The 20,742-nt window shown below is 36.0% G+C and overlaps 1 long non-coding RNA gene and 1 pseudogene across 1 annotated transcript in view; one reads left to right on the top strand and one right to left on the bottom strand.

Moving 5' to 3' along the window:
• Positions 1 to 20,742, top strand: part of LOC134761413 (uncharacterized) — a 116,549-nt gene that overhangs the window by 72,847 nt on the left and 22,960 nt on the right. Inside the window, exon 2 of the long non-coding RNA XR_010139999.1 lies at positions 14,821 to 14,920. This is a non-coding gene — a long non-coding RNA (uncharacterized LOC134761413). The remainder of the gene's footprint in view (positions 1 to 14,820; positions 14,921 to 20,742) is intronic.
• Positions 18,116 to 18,863, bottom strand: LOC100441298 (proteasome activator complex subunit 2-like; annotated as a pseudogene).

Below are 20,742 nucleotides of genomic sequence, written 5' to 3'. Positions count from 1 at the left end.
TATATCTCCTAATGCTATCCCTCCCCCCTCCCAGTATACTTTCTTTTTTGAAAGTTTGATACAATTCAACTGTAAAGTGATCTGGTCCTCTTTGTTGAGAGGTTCTTATTTACTACTTCAATCTCTTTGTTATTAGTCTGGTCAGGCTTTCTCTTTCTTCCTGATTTAATCTTGGGAAGTTGTATTTTTCTAGAAATTTGACTATTTTTTCTAGGTTATTAAATTTGCTGGCATTTAACTGTTCATAGTAGTTCCTTACAATCCTTTTTACGGCTGAGGTGTCCATTTTAATTTCTCTACATTTATTTTTGATTTTATCTATTTGAGTCATCTCCTTTTTTCCTTAGTCTAGCTAAGGGTTTGTTGATTACTTTTTCTATTTATCCTTATAGATCTGCAAATATTTTCTTCATTTTTGAGACCCCATTCTTAAGTACATAGAAATTTAGATTTCTTAAGAATCCTGAGTAAATTGAAACTTTAATTATTGTAAAGTGACCCTGTTAAATTCTAGTAATTTTTTGCTTTAAATTCTATTTTGTCTTGTATTAGTTTAAGTAAACTAACACTTTTGTTGTTTGATATATGCATGGTATATTTTTTCCACAACAATAATTTCAACAGCTCTGTAAATGATCATTTTAGATACATATTTTAAACATTTAATTGAATTTGTTTTTTATTTTATTTTATTTTTTTAAGTTCTGGGGGACATGTACAGGATGTGCAGGTTTGTTACATAGATAAACGTGTGCCATGGTGGTTTGCTGCACCTATCAACCCATCAGCTGGGTATTAAGTCCAGATACATTAATTCTTTTCCTTAATGCTCTTCCCCTGGCCTGCCATCCCCTGACAGGCCCCAGTGTGTGTTGTTCTCCTCCCTGTGTCCATATGTTCTCACTGTTAAGCTCCCACTTATAAGTGAGAACATGTGGTATTTAGTTTTCTGTTCCTCTGTTAGTTTACTGAGGATAGTGACTTCCGTCTCCATCCATGTCCCTGCAAATGACATGATCTCATTTCTTTTAATTGCTTCATAGTATTCCATGGTGTGTATGTACCACATTTTCTTTATTCAGTTTATCATTGATGGGCATTTTGGTTGATTCCATGTCTCTACTATTGTGAATAGTAATGCAATGAACATACACATGCATTCATCTTTGTAATAGAATGATTTATATTCCTTTGGGTATATACCCAGTAATGGGATTGCTGGGTCAAATGGTATTTCTGATTCTAGATCTTTGAGGAATCACCATACTGTCTTCCACAATGATTGAAGTAATTTACATTCCCACCAACAGTCTATAAGCATTCCTATTTCTCTGCAACCTCACCAGCATCTGTCCTTTCTTGACATTTTAATAATCACCATTCTGACCGGCATGAGATGGTATCTTGTGGCGGTTTTGATTTGCATTTCTCTAATGATCGGTGATGTTGAGCTTTTTTTCAAATGTTTGTTGGCTGCATGTATGTCTTTTTTCTGAGAAATATCTGTTCATGTCCTTTGCCCACTTTTTAATGGGGTTGTTTGTTTTTTCTTGTACATTTGCTTAAGTTTCTTGTAGATTCTGGATATTAGACCTTTATCACATGGATAGATTGCAAAGATTTTCTCCCATTCTGTAGGTTCTCTTCATTCAGATGATAGTTTCTTTTGCCATGCAGAATCTCTTTAATTAGATCCTATTTGTCAGTTTTTGCTTTTGTTGCAATTGCTTTTGGTGATTTCATCATGAAATCTTTGCCCATGCCTATGTCTTCAATGGTATGGCATAGATTTTCTTCTAGGGATTTTACAGTTTTGGGTTTTACATGTAAGCCTTTAATCCATCTTGAGTTAAATTTTGTATAAGGTGTAAGGAAGGGGTCCAGTTTCAATTTTCCATATATGGCTAGCCAGTTCTTCCAGTACTATTTATTAAATAGGGAATCCTTTTCCCATTGCTTGATTTCATCAGGTTTGTCAAAGATCAGATGGTTGTAGATGTGTGGTCTTATTTCTAAGTTCTCTATTCTGTTCCATCAGTCTATGTGTCTGTTTTGTACCAGTACCATGCTCTGGTGTTGTGTGCATATCTTTGTAATCATTACAGCCTCTTGCTTAATTGATCCATTAATTATTACATAATAATTTTGTTTCAATGTTTGCTTGTCTAGGATGTACTATTTTTCCTTCATTTCTGAGATATAACTTTCTGGGTATAGTATTATCAGTGGTAGGCTTTTTTTTTTTTTTTTCTTTTAGCACTTTGAACATATCCATTCTCTCCTGTTCAGTAAGGTTTCTGCTGAGAAATCTACATTAATCTGTTGGAGAGTTCTTCATATATGACTTTGCTTCTCTTTTACAGCTTTTAGAATTCTCTTTCACTTTTGACAGTTTTAGTATAATGTGTCTCAGAGAAGACCTTTTAGAGTTGAATCTCCTTGGAGATTGTTGAGCTTCCTGTATCTGGATGTCTATTTCTCTCCCAAGACTTCAGAATACATCAGATATTATTGTATTAAATATGTTTTCTCTGGCTTTTTCCATCTTCTGAAACTCTTGTTTTTCCAATTTCTTTGTATTATCAATATGTATTCTCTTATACCTTGCTGGGTTCCTTTAAGACTTTTACTTTGAATTTCTTTTTAGTTAATTCACTTTTTTTCCTTTGGTGTCTGTTACTAGTGTTCCTTTGAAGTGGTCACATTTACTTGCTTCTTCTTGTTTCTTGTGTTTCTGCATTACTCATTTGGTGTAACATTTGTTTCTTCCAATTATATAGACTAACTTTTATAGAGAAAGTTGGGTAGGATGCTTTGGCTTCAGTTCTGGGTATTTGCAGTGTGTAGTCTTTGTATATTTTTTTGACTCCAGTCACTGTCACCAGTGTCTGTGAATTCCTCAGCAGCTTAGACAGATGTTTTTTGCGAAGCCTGTGGTGAGACTTTGCTGTAGCTAGGGATGCTGGTTGGGCTGAACCTCAAGTGCCTGGGGATCATGCATGAGCACCAGTAGTGGCAGTACTGGGCCTTGAATAGGCCACTCCCTGGGCTCCTGAGCAACACGTGCAGGTGCCAGCTGTGGTAGTGCTGGTGGTGGCATGGCCTGACCAGTCCTTGGGATCCTGGCTGGTGTGCATGGGCTCTAGAGGTAAAGACTGTGACCTCAGACAGGCTGTTCCACAGGCCCCTGTGTGGTATGCACAGACACCAGTGGTGTCAGTTACCATAGTGCTCCTGGCAGGCTAGTCCTTGGGCCTGCAGATTGAATACCTGGCTGTGCAGTGGCCCCTCCAGTGGTCGGGATTACTGTTGGTAATTGTGGCCCTGGGGATCACTGTTGGTGGTGGTGGCCCTGGGCTGGTGGCTCTCAGGACTTAGAAAACATGCACATTAGCTCCCTATATCCTGGAGGCCCTCTCTGTAGTGTGCTAGACTGCCTGCTCCTTGGGGTGTAGGGTGTTGAGTGGGCTCAGGTGTTGGGGACATGGCTGCAACACTGGGTCCAGCTGGTGTTGTGATGCTGTAGCCCTCTGAATGGATTTAGGGTGATGTCAGTGGAAACTCAGGGATGTAGAGATGTAAGGGCTTTGGGGCCTCAGAACAGGATTCAGTCTCATAGTGGTTTCATTCGCAAAATGGCACCATGCTATAGCATCTTGAGTCCCACTGTGAGTTGGGACCCAGTATAAATTCCCCCTCTGACACAGCGCACCCACATGAACTCCAAGCACCTCTTTAAACTGGGCTCAGGACTTGTGAAGTCTTAGGGGCTCTCTTGTAGCTAAGGATTGCAGACACCTATAGTGGTTATGTGGTGGTGATCTTCCATTTTCTTTTTTTCTACAAAGGGGAGTCCTTCTTGGCTCCAAGCGAATTCTGGCTGGCTGCTTTACTTCATTTCCCTCTGTATGCTGCGATCTCACATTTCTGTGCCTCAGAATGTGCTTGTCATGTCTCTGATAAATTCCAGTGTTCTCCCTTAGATACTCTATTCAACATGTGATTATTAACTTGCTATTTTAGTACTTCTTTGTGGAGGAAGCAAGGGATAAGCACTTCTAGCCAGTTATCTTTATTACTTGTCTCTGAAAAACTTTTTAAAATGTATAAACCATGCTTAATTTTCTGGCTGTACAAAAACAGGCCAAATATGAACTGTGGGCTTTAATTTGACCAATGCTTCTTATAAGATTTCTCAAGGGGGATCATGGGTACAGAGTTTCCTATGCTGTTAAATGGTTACAACTTTCTTTCTTTTCTCTTTCTTTCTTTCCCTCTTTCTTTTCTTTTCTTTCTTTCTTTCTTCTTTCTCTTTCTTTCTTTCTTTTCTTTCTTTCTCTCTTTCTCTCCTTCCTTCCTTCTTCTTTCTTTCCTTCCCTATCTCACTCTTCTTAACTTCCTTGCTTTCTTCCTTTGCTTCTTTGTTCCTTTCTTTCTACATTTCCTACTTTTTTTCTTATTTGAATAGCTTTATTGAGATATAAATTACAAAAATATAAGAGACATAATTAAAGTATGCAATTTGATAAGTTTTGACCCATGTACACAACTGTGAAAGCATTAACATAATATAGATAATGAACATATTTATACCCCCAAAAGTTTCCTTGGGACGTTTTGTAATCCCTCTTTCCCTACTCTCCCCTCATCCTCAGGCTACACATCATCTGCTTTGGCACTAGAAATTAGTTTGTATTTCTTTTATTTTATGTTATTTTATTTCTATTTTTATTTTTTCTTTTTATTATTATTATTATTATTAGTATTATTATTATTATACTTTAGGCTCTATGGTACATGTGCGCAACGTGCAGGTAAGTTACATATGTATACATGTGCCATGCTGGTGCGCTGCACCCACTAACTCGTCATCTAGCATTAGGTATATCTCCCAATGCTATCCCTCCCCCCTCCCCCCACCCCACAACAGTCCCCAAAGTGTGATGTTACCCTTCCTGTGTCCATGTGTTCTCATTGTTCAATTCCCACCTATGAGTGAGAATATGTGGTGTTTGGTTTTTTGTTCTTGTGATAGTTTACTGAGAATGATGATTTCCAATTTCATCCATGTCCCTACAAAGGACATGAACTCATCATTTTTTATGGCTGCATAGTATTCCATGGTGTATATGTGCCACATTTTCTTAATCCAGTCTATCATTGTTGGACATTTGGGTTGGTTCCAAGTCTTTGCTATTGTGAATAATGCCGCAATAAACATACGTGTGCATGTGTCTTTATAGCAGCATGATTTATAGTCCTTTGGGTATATACCCAGTAATGGGATGGCTGGGTCAAATGGAATTTCTAGTTCTAGATCCCTGAGGAATCGCCACACTGACTTCCACAATGGTTGAACTAGTTTACAGTCCCACCAACAGTGTAAAAGTGTTCCTACTTCTCCACATCCTCTCCAGCACCTGTTGTTTCCTGACTTTTTAATGATCACCATTCTAACTGGTATGAGATGGTATCTCATTGTGGTTTTGATTTGCATTTCTCTGATGGCCAGTGATGGTGAGCATTTTTTCATGTGTTTTTTGGCTGCATAAATGTCTTCTTTTGAGAAGTGTCTGTTCATGTCCTTCGCCCACTTGTTGATGGGGTTGTTTGTTTTTTTCTTGTAAATTTGTTGGAGTTCATTGTAGATTCTGGATATTAGCCCTTTGTCAGATGAGTAGGTTGCGAAAATTTTCTCCCATTTTGTAGGTTGCCTGTTCACTCTGATGGTAGTTTCCTTTGCTGTGCAGAAGCTCTTTAGTTTAATGAGATCCCATTTGTCAATTTTGGCTTTTGTTGCCATTGCTTTTGGTGTTTTAGACATGAAGTCCTTGCCCATGCCTATGTCCTGAATGGTAATGCCTAGGTTTTCTTCTAGGGTTTTTATGGTTTTAGGTCTAACATTTAAGTCTTTAATCCATCTTGAATTGATTTTTGTATTAGTTTGTATTTCTAAAATTTTATGTAAATAAAATCACATAACTATTTTCTATGTATTTTGTACTCGCAGTCAGCTTGGTTGGATATGAAATCTTTTCTTAATTCTCATTCATTGAATATTTTTAATATTTTTCTCTATTCTTACTTTTGTTTGGATGTTAGTTTAGAAAAATATAGGTCTAAATCTTATCCTTTTGCCTTTGTAAGTTATTTGATCTTTGTGTCTGGAGGTTTTGGTGATTTTTCTTTATCTTTTCAACATAATAGTGGTACCAATATATGTCTCAGGATTGATTATTTTGGGTTGGTTTTCTCAGCTGTCTCATGGGTTCTTCCAGTATCAAGGTTCATTTTCTTTTTTCTTAATTTCTGAAAAGTCTTTGGATTCCAGTTTTGAATATTAGTGGGGTTTTTGTTGTTGTTGTTTTTCTATTTTCATTCTTCTTGGACACCATTTATATGAATGTTGTTTCCACATTGCCTGATTCTTTACTTAATTTTTGTTCTTATGGTCTTTTTTATTGACTTTTTAGAATTCATGATCCTATTATACTTTCTTAAATTAGTTTATTATGACATGAACCCCCACAGCCTATTAGGTAACAATTAACTTCCCTCAGTGAGCTTCTTCAGTGATAACTGAACTTCTTCTTGTGGCCAAACTTAAAGATTGTGCTATTGAACAAACCCCTCAGTTTCTGCTTTATTAACCTACTGTCCTGCTAAGCTGTCAGTGAGCAGTGCTCTGCTCAGCACAACTGTTCTCCTATAGCTGCTGCAGACACCTACATAATAGCAAACATAAAGGACATTGTTCACCCAAAACACATAGAACAAGTAAAATTGTGTTGTAACAATTTGCAAACCATTCCTTGAAGGCTTTGGAATAAGAGAAGTATAAAATAGAAATATAGAATAATTACTACAGCCATGAAAAGTACTACTTTAGAGCCCATAATCTTTTGAGAAATGTCTGTTCATATACTTTGCCCAATTTTTGATGGAGTTGTTTGTTTTTTTCTTGTAAATTTATTTAAATTCTTTGTAGATTCTGGATATTAGCCCTTTGTCAGATGGATAGATTGCAAAAATTTTCTCCCATTCTGTAGGTTGCCTGTTCACTCTAATGATAGTTTTCTTGCTGTGCAGAAGCACTTTAGTTTAAATAGATCCCATTTGTCAATTTTGGCTTTTGTTGCCATTGCCCTTGGTGTTTTAGTCATGAAGTCTTTGCCCCTGCCTATGTCCTGAATGGTATTATCCAGGATTTCTTCCAGGGTTTTTACGGTTTTAGGTCTTAAGTTTAAGTCTTTAGTCCACCTTGAGTTAATTTTTGTATATGATGTAAGGAAGGGATCCAGTTTCAGCTTTCTGCATATGGCTAGCCAGTTTTCCCAACACCATTTATTAAATAGGGAATCCTTTCCCTATTGCTTGTTTTTCTCAGGTTTGTCAAAGATGTGTGGTGTTATTTCTGAGGCCTCTGTTCTGTTCTATTGGTCTATATATCTGTTTTGATACCAGTACCATGCTGTTTTGGTTACTATAGCCTTGTAGTATAGTTTGAAGTCAGGTACTGTGATGCCTCCAGGTTTGTTCTCTTTGATTAGAATTGTCTTGGCTATACGGGCTCTTTTTTGGTTCCATATAAACTTTAAAGTAGTTTTTTCCAATTCTGTGAAGAAAGTCAATGGTAGCTTGATGGGGATAGCATTGAATCTATAAATTACTTTGGGCAGTATGGCCATTTTCACAATATTGATTCCTCCTGTCCATGAGCATGGAATGTTTTTCCATTTGTTTGTGTCCTCACTTATTTCCTTGAGCAGTGGTTTGAAGTTCTCCTTGAAGAGGTCCTTCACATCCCTTTTAAGTTGTATTCCTAGGTATTTTATTCTCTTTGTAGCAATTGTGAATGGAAGTTCACTCATGATTTGGCTCTCTGTTTGTCTGTTATTGGTGTAGGAATGCTTGTGATTTTTGCACGTTGATTTTGTATCCTGAGACTTTGCTGAAGTTGCTTATCAGCTTAAGGAGATTTTGGACTGAGATGATGGGGTTTTCTAAATACACAATCATGTCATCTGCAAACAAAGACAATTTGACTTCCTCTTTCCCTAACTGAATACCCTTTATTTCTTTCTCTTGCCTGATTGCCCTGGCCAGAACTTCCAATACCATGTTGAGTAGGAGTGGTGAGAGAGGGCATCCTTGTCTTGGGCTGGTATTCAAAGGGAATGCTTCCAGTTTTTGCCCATTCAGTATAATATTGGCTGTGGGTTTGTCATAAATAGCTCTTATTATTTTGAGATACATTCCATCGATACCTAGTTTATTGAGAGTTTTTAGCATGAAGGGGTGTTGAATATTGTCGAAGTCCTTTTCTGCATCTATTGAGATAATCATGTGGGTTTTGTCATTGGTTCTGTTTATGTGATGGATTATGTTTATTGATTTGCATATGTTGAAACAGTCTTGCATCCTAGGGATGAAGCTGACTTGATCATGGTGGATAAGCTTTTTGATGTGCTGCTGGATTCAGTTTGCCAGTATTTTATTGAGGATTTTCGCATCGATGTTCATCAGGAATATTGGCCTGAAATTTTCTGTTTTTCTTGTGACTCTGCCAGGTTTTGGCATCAGGATGATGCTGACCTCATAAAATGAGATAGGGAGGATTCCCTCTTTTTCTATTCTTTGGAATAATTTTGGAAGGAATGGTACCAGGAAATGTACCTCTGGTAGAATCTGGCCTTGAATCTATCTGGTCCTGGACTTTTTTTGGTTGGTAGGCTGTTAATTACTGCCTCAATCTCAGAACTTGTTATTGGTCTACTCAGGGATTTGACTTCTTGATTTAGTCTTGGGAGGGTGTATGTGTCCAGGAACTTATCCATTTCTTCTAGATTTTCTAGTTTATTTGCATAGAAGTGTTTATAGTATTCTCTGATGGTAGTTTGTATTTCTGTGGTATCAGTGGTGATATCCTCTTTATCATTTTTTATTGAGTCTATTTGATTCTTCTTTCTTTTCTTCTTTATTAGTCTTGCTAGCGGTCTATCAATTTTGTTGATCTTTTCAAAAAACCCGCTCCTGTATTCATTGATTTTTTGGAGGGTTTTTCTTTTCTCTATCTCCTTCAGTTCTGCTCTGATCTTAGTTATTTCTTGCCTTCTGCTAGCTTTTGAATTTGTTTGCTTTTGCTTCTCTAGTTCTTTTAATTGTGATGCTAGGGTGTCTATTTTAGATCTTTCCTGCTTTCTCTTGTGGGCATTTAATGCTAGAAATTTCCCTCTACAGACTGCTTTAAATGTGTCCCAGAGATTCTGGTATGTTGTGTCTTTGTTCTCGTTGGTTACAAAGAACATCTTTATTTCTGCCTTCATTTCGTTATTTACCCAGTAGTCGTTGAGGAGCAGGTTGTTCATCTTGACATATACATTTAACTATTGAAAGTCTTAAATTTTGTGTGAGCCAGCTCAACAGCCATGAAAGAAAATCTTTGGACATCTCTAAATATTGAAGCATGGTTCCATTTATTCCCTTGATACTGAGAAAGGAAAAACAATCTTTTTCTTTCAAATCCATGACATCCTATATCTTTTCATACCATGGCATTATGATGTCATAGGCTGGTGTATTTGTTGACTTGAGTTATAAGTAAATATATTATGTAAGTATATTAAGTAAGGGAATTGTGGTTCAGACCATTAAATTGGAAGCAAAAGTGGTTTTCTCATAGCACTGGAACAGATTCCGACTCCCTCTACAGGTTCATAAAATCCTATCTACATTGACGTGAATTCCTGTGCACATACTCTGGGCATAAGAACAATTTATAAAACAACATGTTCATAGACAAGTTAATGGATGTATCTTCTGTCTTCTGTTACACTGGATGCGGAAGAGAAATGATAACTAAAACTATTCATTAGTGACAAATTGCATATTGTACTCCAGCAGGGCTAAAGGAGTGAGCCAAATGTCCTGCCCTAAAAGAATTTTTTATCCATTTTAAAATTTATTTCATTTCAATAGTTTTTGGGAAACAGGAGGGGTTTGTTTACATAGATATGTTCTTTAGTGATAAATTCTGAAATTTTGGTGCACCTGTCACTCAAACTGTGTACACTGTACCAAATATGTAGTCTTTAATCCCATACCTTCTCCCATTCTTCCCCCGAGTCCTGAAAGTCTATTATATCATTTTATGCCTTGGTGTCCTCATAGCTTAGCTTCCACTTATAAGTGAGAACATACAACATTTGGTTTTCCATTCCTGAGTTACTTCACTTAGAATAATTGTCTCCAGCTCCAACCTGGTTGCTGCAAATGCCATTATTTTATTCCTTTTAATGTCTCAGTAGTATTCCATGGTATATGTGTATACACTACATTTTTCTTTATCCACTTGTTGAGTGATGAGCATTTGGGCTGGTTTTATATGTTTACAGTTGCAAATTGTGCCGCTATAAACATGCATGTGCAAGTGTCTTTTCTATATAGTGAATTCTTTGCCTCTGGGTAGATACCCAGTAGTGGGATTGCTAAATCAATTTTTAAAACTAGAAGATCTCTTTTGAGATGTAAACAGCCTGATGAAACTCTAGGGATGAAGGTGTTGACTTGATGTATGCATCTCTTTGTATTTCTTTTTCTCTCAGTACTAAACAAGTTAAAAGCTTTAAGGATTTGAAATGGAAACAGAACCCCATATTATAATTTTAGATGTGGCAAATTAGACTGTTCTATTAAAAATATTGGATATTTCTGTATGTCCTTAAGGGTAACCTATATATTTTGCACAAGTTTCTCCAGTGCAAGAAGGAAAACAGCTCTGTTATCCATCATATTTTCAGAAACGATCCAATCTGGGTGACAACACACCAGGCTCAAATTACTTATTTATGCAATTAATGCCCAAGTATGTTTCTGTCTGAACAACTATTTGCCATTTTTCAAGACTATTGACAATACTTTATACCAAAATTCTATAAGAAAATTTAATCATCATGGATGGACCCCTAGACCAAGGTGTTTTTTTTTTTTTTTTACATGGAGTCTCACTCTGTCACCTAGGCTGGAGTGCAGTGGCGCAATCTCAGCTCAATGCAACCTCCGTCTCCCCAGTTCAAGCAATTATCCTGCCTTAGCCTCCTAGAGTGCTGGGATTAGAGGTGCACGCAACCACACCTGGCTAATTTTGTATTTTTAGTAGAGATGGGGTTTCAACATGTTGGCCAGGCTGGTGTGGAACTCCTGACCTCAGGTGATCCACCCGCCTCGGCCTCCCAAAGTGCTGTGATTACAAGCGTGAGCCACTGCGCCTGGCCTTCCTAGACTAAGTATTAACATGATAGGTGGAAAATATTGATACTAGAGCAACAGCCATCATATTAGAATCATTGTAAGAAGACATTAAAGAATAGTAATAAGATGAATCAACTTAATGAAAGACCAGGAGGTACGCTTTCTCTTTCTTTATAATTGATAAGTATATTAAGGGCATTGCTTTTCAAACTGGGGGTCCCTGGGCCAGTAACATTGGCATCACCTAACATCAGAATGATACTCTAGTTTAACAAGGTAACCAGATGATTTTTATTTATACCAAAATTTGAAAAAAAGTATGGCAGGGTAGGTTAGTATGCATAACTTCATATTAAAATTTGTAGAGTTTTAAAATATCATCCACATTTTAGGTTTGGCATCTTCTCTCTCTCACTCACATTTTGCCTCTCTGTTCTCAAAAAGAAGAGGTGACTCCACTACCTTTAATTTTATTATTATATTTTATTAATTTTATTTTCAAAGCCATAGACTGACATGAGAAAGAAGAGGGACAATCTCTTTCAGAAAAAAAAAAGTTTGCCTTTTCCAAGATACCTTGGATTCAGAAAAGCTAGATAATTATTGCTTTAGACTCTAAGTTATGGCATACCCTGTCTTCCAGGAAGAACAGTCATTTTTCCTTCTTGGCTCTGAACTCTCACAATAATTAATACCTTTTATGTCAAGAACATATAGAGAAAATACAGTCTCAAGAGTCCCACTTTGTATGTTATTTTCACAGAGACTTTTCTTTATTGTTGACAATATAGGGAGTCCTTGAGATTATGACTATTGCATTGACAACTCTCTTTTTATAAATCTATGGATTATTCTTTCTCATTCTGTCCTTTTTTTCCTCTTATCTGGGTGCCAGGAAAATGGTATAAAACTTTAATCAGTAAATTTCACTGCATGTTTTAAGCTTAAAACATATTTTATAAGCTTCAAAACTATTGTTTAAAATAAGGCCTCTCTCTCTGAATTTTAAATTTCGTGCTATATGAATACTTGAAAGTAACCCATTTATGTACAGTTAATTTTAATAAGCAGTACCATTACCATCAATGGCACTATGGTACAATTCTTGTATATGTATTCATTAAACTAAATATAGTTATACGATACAATTTTTAAAATTACTGCCAAATGTAACAAAGCTGCACAAGGAAAAATAGGTTGCTTCCTTAGTAATTTTCTCAAAATATTTAGTTAGATTTTTAGAATAAACACCAATTTTCAAAATTTAGTATCTTGGCTTCTTTAAAATCACATTGAATTAAATTTGATTTGATCCATTTGGTCATTTGAGACTTTACCTCCAAAAGCTACAATTCTGACATAATTTCAGAGGTGCTTGGCCAAGTGCAATAGAAAAAGAAAATGTATAAAGAAATTTGAAAGGTAAAAGAAGTTACATAATTTTAGAGACTAATATATTTAGTGAACAAAAGTTCTATAATTATTTAAAAAGACACAAATACACTGGTTGAAACATTATAGTTCAAATTTAGTATGAACTTTAAAGATTGATTTTCAAGAGATTTATTTTATTAGGTTTGTGGAGATTCTACCAAAATGCATTTTCTAACTCCTAGCTCCTGTCTGATGATTGATAGACTCATTTCAATATTTTGTCAGAAATGTTCAAGCTCAATAAATCATACAGGTTGCTATGTTACTGCCTATAATCTTCTGTGCTTTTGGTTTATTAAACAAGTGAGAGCAAGGATATGTATAGCAGGAATGGAGGAGAAAACCATAAGAAAAAATTCATTTTCACCGTAGACTTCCTTTTCTCGGAGCCCCATGCCCTCTATTCCAATAAAGTCTTTAATCATGGATTTTGGTGTGTTAAAATTTTTTAAAGAACATTGGCTTCCCCCACCACCAAATGTGAAAATAATACAATTTTATTTCAGTCAACTAGGAAAATATATAAAAGTTTAAAAGGAGAGGAACTACTCTTGCTTCATCTGCAATCCTACTATCTAGTCATAATAAATACCAATATATGCTGTGTATTTTACTAATCTTTTTCTCCCTTTGGAATAATACTGCATCTACTCTTTTGTACCTTGCTATTGAATGGCTAGTAATACAAAATTTTTATTTTTGCTTTGAAACATGCTCCCTTTTAAAATTAAAATATGTCTGGTTTAAAATTCAAAATAGAATACATAATGTAAAATTTCAGAGTCTTTAAAAATGTTCCATTTTCTACAGGTAACCATAGTTACGGTTTGATACACATTGGGACTTTTTTTATGCATTTAAGGTATATGATGGGTGATACGTAAAACAGCTACTTTACATTTTCTAATATAATTGGAGCATAATGTATTAACTTCATATTGATAAGCATTTAGTTTATTTCCAAGTGTTTCCTATTAAGAGCATGCTTCAATAAACTCGTGTGCATACAGTTTTACAAATTTAAAATAATTTTAAGCATTTTTGTAAGAATTCCTAGATTTGGGATTGCTTGCTTACTAGGCAAGGATATTTTATATTTTGATAAGTACTTTCAATTTTCTTCTAATACTTTCCTGGTGATTTCATTCATACACAGTGTTTGAGAGCATTTGATCTTTTGCTAATTCTGTATATCATCAATTTCTTTTCATTTTTGCCAATATCATAGAAAAATTGAATTTCACTTTTGTTTTAATTTGCAGAGATATTATTATGATTTATTAGTGAAGTTTAGCATCTTTCATATGCATATTAAAATTTTTCATTTTTTTCTGCTTTTTGGATCTGCTTGTTCATTTAGCTCAATTTTATTTTATTGTTTATTTCTTACTGATTTGTAGAAGTTCTTTACCTGTTATCTATGTTGCAAATATTTTTTTCTAAGTGTATTTTCTGCGTTCTAAGCTTGTTTATGTCATCTTTAACAGATGTGCATTTATTTTTATATTGTAGTCTGTTAAGCGGAATTTTTTTTTGTAAATAAGAGTAATAGTTTGTCTACATAGCACTTACCATGTACCGGGCAATATTCTAAATACTTTATAAATATTGACACATTTAGCATTCATTACAGCCCAATAAGCCCCTGTTGTGATCATTTTATCATTCTCATTAAAAGAAATGAGAAAATTGAGGCACAATGCTGCAAATGCCTTAAACTGCTAAAGCTGTGACTAGAAAGTAGTAAAAGTAGGACATGATCTTGGGCTGTTGGCTCAGAGCCTATGCTTTAGCGTCTCTGTTACGTTATGTCTTATAAAAGAAATCTAAGTTCCTAGCTGTTCTTCGGCTTCTGGGATTTTAGAGAATACATCACAAAAGCTATGTGTGGGTGTGCGGAGTCTTGCCATATGTAGAGATGGACTGTTAACTGTACATGTGGGGCCATCCACAGGGAAATCCCCCTGGAGTTCCCGTTTCCTCACCTGTTAAATTTTAGTATCAGTTCTCTTTTTCAACAGGAGATTTTGATGCTTCTTAAGATTTTAGAAGAAAAAAAGTTAATTAAATATATATTAATAAAGATAATATTCTAAATGTTCACTCATGTTTACACATTTGCTAACTATATTACAGACGACTTCATCAGAACAAGAATCTATTTGCAGAATAGAAAGGAAAGCATGGAAGCAATGAGAGCCTTAGGGTCTTAAATTTATCTTGCAGAGAGTAAAAGGTGAGACCTAGAATATCCAACAGGAGGCCCTGGGGTAAGAGACACTTGTACCATATCTGCCCTGCAGGAGTTCTGTCACAATTACCACAGAATGAAGCGAAATTTGTGGGCTTGCCGCTTAAGCATATCAGTGTGGACACCCTGAACAATTCAAGATTACACATCAATTTGTTTATACCGCTTTTCCTGTCTTATTGATCAAATTAGTCAACCATCAAATTTCCTCCTCATTTCATAACATATATATAGGCATTTGAGTATGTCTATTTCAACTTTGCAATGGTTTTATAGACATTTGAAGTAAGCTATTAAGTTGGTTAAAATAATGGCATTTTATTAGCAACTAAAATAATTGTATAATTTATATGCCTATATGATGTATATATGAAACTTTCTTTGCTTTTGATGATAAATATGTAAAATACAATTTCACCTTTTTCAGATAAAAGCATTGCTTATTCTCTTGCAACTTTAGTTCTTTTGTCCAAATATTTCTGTGGGTATAAGGCTGGTATATACATCTGGTAGTCTTCTCCAAAAGAATCATTGTGTATTTTTGTCGTCTTTCGTGTAGTCCCAAAGATAGTTGATTACAAAGTTATTGTTTCTTGAAAGATTTGTGATATTATCTTTCAATAACATCTAGCATAAGAAGTTTAAAAGAAAAAATAACCAAATGCTTTAGGGCTTTTCAGCTTTATTCTATCATGATTTCAGGGTATGGGTGAAGCAGATTAAAATTGTATTGACTCAGAGGATTAAAGGATTGTATTTTTCTTTTTTTTTTTTCTTTTATTATTATTATTATTATCATTATTATACTTTAGGTTTTATGGTACATGTGCGCAATGCGCAGGTAAGTTACATATGTATACATGTGCCATGCTGGTGCGCTGCACCCACCAACTCGTCATCTAGCATTAGGTATATCTCCCAATGCTATCCCTCCCCCCTCCCCCCACCCCACAACAGTCCCCGAAGTGTAATGTTCCCCTTCCTGTTTCCATGTGTTCTCATTGTTCAATTCCCACCTATGAGTGAGAATATGCGGTGTTTGGTTTTTTGTTCTTGCGATAGTTTACTGAGAATGATGATTTTTCTTAAAAACCTTCACAGGTGGTTTCATTCCATAAAGTCCCAAGACAGTTATCAGTTCATTTTGGAATGGTGAGAAATCTTCTAGGCAAAAGTTTATCTGACAACATCAAATTATGGAGATTTTCTTCTTTCTTATTACTATAGGAAAAGAACGTGAAAGTAATGCAAATGTAAAGAATACCTAAACTCAAGGTACTAAAAACATCACTTTTAAATTTAAATCTAATTCTGTATCAATTTTACAAATTGAATATTGGTATTATATTGTTATAATATACAATGTTTTGCTACTTGTATTTTAAAACAAAAGCAAAATGAGAACAGAACCACACCATTCCCCTACAGTTTTGCAAAAGTATGTATTGTCTTTATTCCTGTACATATATGTAACATTTTTTAACAACTTGACTTTTTTAGAGCAATTTTAGGTTTATGGCAAAATTGAGAGGGAGGTACAGAATTATTACACACATAGACAGCCTCCCACATTATCAACCCCCACACTAGAGTGGCACATACATTACTATTGATGAACCTACATTGACACATCATTATCATTAAAAGTCCATTAGGGCTCATTCTCGGTGTTGTACAATCTGTAGGTTTGGACAAATGTATAAAGACATGTACCCACCATTATACTACGTATATATACATATAGTATATACTCTTTATACACAGTGTATATATATATATACACATTATGTATTATATATTATACATAGGATACATATATATAGTATTATACATAGTGTATATATATACTTTCACTGTCCTAAAACCCTCTGTTCTCTGCCTATTCATCCCTCCCTCCCTCTCCTTTATAAATGTTTATGTCCTTTGCACATAGGCAGTGTACTGTAACATCATTTTCTTTCCAATGAGATTTGTTAGGTGTAGTTATTTCAGTCTGGTGGTATTTAAGTTTTGCTTTCTTGGTGTTCTTATTTTGAAAAATAGAGGAGGGTTGAGAGAGAGTAGAAATAACAGGACTATATCAATTTTCATCTGCAACCAAGAATATGTATGACAACACTTTGCATAATATTGATACATGAACACACATAATTTATAGAATTTAAGGCTAGATAGGACTTTAAGGGATCATCCAATCCAATGCGTGAATATGTATTTATAAATATAAAACACATATGTGCTCTCTGCTGGCTCTGGTTTGGGTATTTCAGCTTTGGAATGCTCACTCACTAGGATTAAGGTTGGGCTGGACCACCCACAAAAGCAAGGCCACCCAAGGGAAAATTCGAGATCTGGACAAGCAGAGTTGCCAGACTTGCCTGGGAGAACAGCTGGCCATCCCAGCACCTGCTGCCCAGCTCAAGACAGCTGGGGATGAGGCCACGTGGGTCCAGCTGCTTTTAGGATGGGCACTGACAAAGACCACTGCCGCTTGGCATCTGTCAACTCTTGCTATATTTGGCCGAGCAAGTTTGGCAGGGAAATGTGTGGTCTACCAAGTAAAATTTAGGCTGATTAGTCATAAACCAGGATCATAAAAATCACAGGGCTAGAAGGAACTTCCAGTGAAGTAGGTTTCAAACATTGGTGTGAATTGGAACAATATTGGGAGCTTCCTGAAAAGGTTCATTCCCAGACCCCACCCCTTACAGAGTCTGATTCAGTGGGTCTTGGGTGAAGCTGTTTACCATTTGCATTTTTTCAGAGACCTCCTTAGGTAGGTTTAATACATATGAACCAGGGATTTTAAAAGTTCTAAGAAATATCACAGTTTATGACTAATCCATCATTTGGGATGCTTGGTAAAAATAAGTATTACTAGGTCTTATCTTATTGACTCGAAAGTCAGGGCGTGTATGAATCTATCCGTAATGGTGAATTCACCACTTGCTAAACATATAAATATAAGAGGATCATTAAAAATGACTATGTTTATATTTCTTACTGGTTAAATGGAGGGGATGAGTCTTACTATACATTTAAAAATTATTTACACATATGGGATCCTCTAGTTTTCTTTTGAAAGAAACTCAGAAGAAAACTAGGGGATCCCATATGTGTAAATAATTTAAAATTTTTAAGTTTAATTTTTTTTTTCCACACGACATATAGGTCATTTATTTTCCTTCTAGTCCTGGGTTCAGTACATAGATGGCTTCTCTTCACCCTTTGGGTTGACAGTTTTCTCCAGGTTGCTTCTGATGTATGATAAAGCTCAGCATAGAAGGCCCTCAGGTCCAGCACCATGGTCCTGAGCTCCCCATAGGCTGTTTCATCTCGCTCATGCATCAAGGCCTGGTAATCCATTACATGAGTCTCCTTGGAGGTCTTGGCCACAGCATCCCCACGTTCTGAGAAGAACTTGGTAATGGTTGTCTGGAAAGCTTCCACTTTGGTCTTGATGGCATTCATGCTCTCCAGCACCTTCTCCTGGATTGCTACCCCAAAATCATTTCCATCTTCAATCTTGGGGATCAGGTGTTGGATCCACGTAATCACCAGAATGCATTTCTCTTTGAGAGTCCAGACTTCTGGCTTAACCAGGGCAAGGAGGGACAGGACTTTCTCCTTCCCAGGGAGAAATCCACACTTAGGGACTTCTTTCTTCTCCTGCTTATCTGTTTCCATTTCATCATCCTTGGGTGGAGGGTCTGGGATGGGGATGTCCAGTGGGGCCTGGAGGGAAGTCAGGTCAGCCACATTGAGGGAGTCCTCTTGCAAGAGCTGATTCAGATATATGATTTTCTGTGGCAAGAATCTGCAGAGGAATTCTTCAGCCTCCTGGAAAAGATTCTGCCTGAAGACCTCCACCTGTTTGAGGGCTTCCCTGCTCAGGCGCACCCCACACGGCTTGGCCATGCTGCTTCAGTCGCTACTAGAAGATCTCTTTTGAGATGTAAACAGCCTGATGAAACTCTAGGGATGAAGGTGTTGACTTGATGTATGCATCTCTTTGTATTTCTTTTTCTCTCAGTACTAAACAAATCAAAAGCTGTAAGGATTTGAAATGGAAACAGAACCCCGTGTATATAATTTTAGATGTGGTAAATCAGACTGTTCTGTTAAAAATATTGGATATTTCTGTATGGCCTTAAGGGCAACCTATATATTTTGCACAAGTTTCTCCAGTGCAAGAAGGAGAACAGCTCTGTTCTCCACCATATTTTCAGAAAATGATCTGATCTGAGTGGCAGAAGTTCTGGGAAACTGTGTTTGCCTACTCCTCTCTTCTGTCTAAGGATTTTCCTAGGCTTTAGAGCATCTATGAATTATCCCAAATTATATTCGTGTGAGTTATATTTTCTGGAGAAGTGGTTCATGGCTTTCATTAGAATCTTAGAAAATGAAAAGCTAAGATTGACTGCATCTAATGGGATGGTAACTAAGCAGTGCAATTACCCAATACCGTATTTAGTCAAGAAGGGAGGAGAAACAGCTATGTAAGACTTAAAACATTCATGTTAGTGAATGTAATGTTTAAGCTTTCATAGTGTGATTTGTAATTTTTTTTCTGTCAGGCAAGTCAAATATCTCAGTGAGTCCGAATATAATTTTTAGTTTATAAAATATTCTAAATGCAGCATGATGGTTTTTATATATACACTTTGCATGGTGTGAAAGTCTGTGCAGTTTCTCTTAAATTTCACCATAAAGAGGTCCTATGCATTTGCCTCCCTGCTGTTTGATGCGGTTGGATCTTATCTAGTCCTCCATCTAATAATATGTGTCTCCTCCTTCCCCCACAAACATGAACATGCATACATTTTGAAGATCCCAATTTCTCTCTCTCTCATCCTTTTATTGCTGCTATGATAGATTTTTTTATGATTCTTACTTGGGAGAGAATGGCAGAATGGGATCCCTAAAATCAGCCAAGCTGATTTAAAAATGTTTAAATTTTAAAACATTCCTGCTACATGGAGATGTGGAGCAGTTGATCTTCATGTGTCTGCAGTTCGAGAGTGATGGTTGTTCTGTTTGAGGAAGGAGGAAAAATGAAAGTAAGCAATCTAGTGCATGAGCATGAGAGAGGAGAGAGGAGAGAGAGAGAGAGAGAGAATGAGAATGAATGTCTCCAGTATTTAAGCCCATTTATGAATGTTATCACTTCATTAAATGTTCCAAAATATATATAGTAGATTCATTAGCTGGAATTGTTTTGAAGTTGTTGACATATTCTTTTGATCTGAAATCAAAATCTTAATTATTTTTATGTTGTTTTCAAGACATGTTTCAGTTTATCAAAAAATGATTTAAAGATATTTTTTAATTCAACTCATATTCTTGGGTTTTTAGCAAATTTGGAAGAAAGCTGTTTTATTTTTATCAAAATTCCTCAATATGAGGCACAGATTGGTTGACTTTCATTGGCAACAAGGTTAACGGTGGGGTTATGTCTTCCAACCACCTTTCCTTCCCAATTCTATCATGTGATATAATAAAAAATACATTCGGGCTTCTTCCTGGGTTCCTGGCATAGAGTTCTTAAAACCCTTGGAAATCCTCAGATATAACAGTGTCTTTTGTTATTCATCACAAGCCATCTGATTAAAGAGGTGGAACTTTCAGTACCACTCCCTGACCTGCTAAGAGAAGAGGGACTGGAGATTAAATTTAATCATGTGACCAATATTTTATTCAATCACATATACAAAAGAAAAGCCTGTATAAAAACCCTGAAACAATGAGGCTCAAGGAACCTCTGGGTTGGTGAGCCCATAGATGTGTTGGGAGCCTGGAAAGGATAT

The sequence above is a fragment of the Pongo abelii genome, chromosome 4 (assembly GCF_028885655.2).
Source record: "Pongo abelii isolate AG06213 chromosome 4, NHGRI_mPonAbe1-v2.0_pri, whole genome shotgun sequence".
NCBI lineage: Eukaryota > Metazoa > Chordata > Mammalia > Primates > Hominidae > Pongo > Pongo abelii.
Note: the sequence above shows the minus strand (reverse complement) of the source record. Positions and strands in the feature narration are given on the sequence as shown.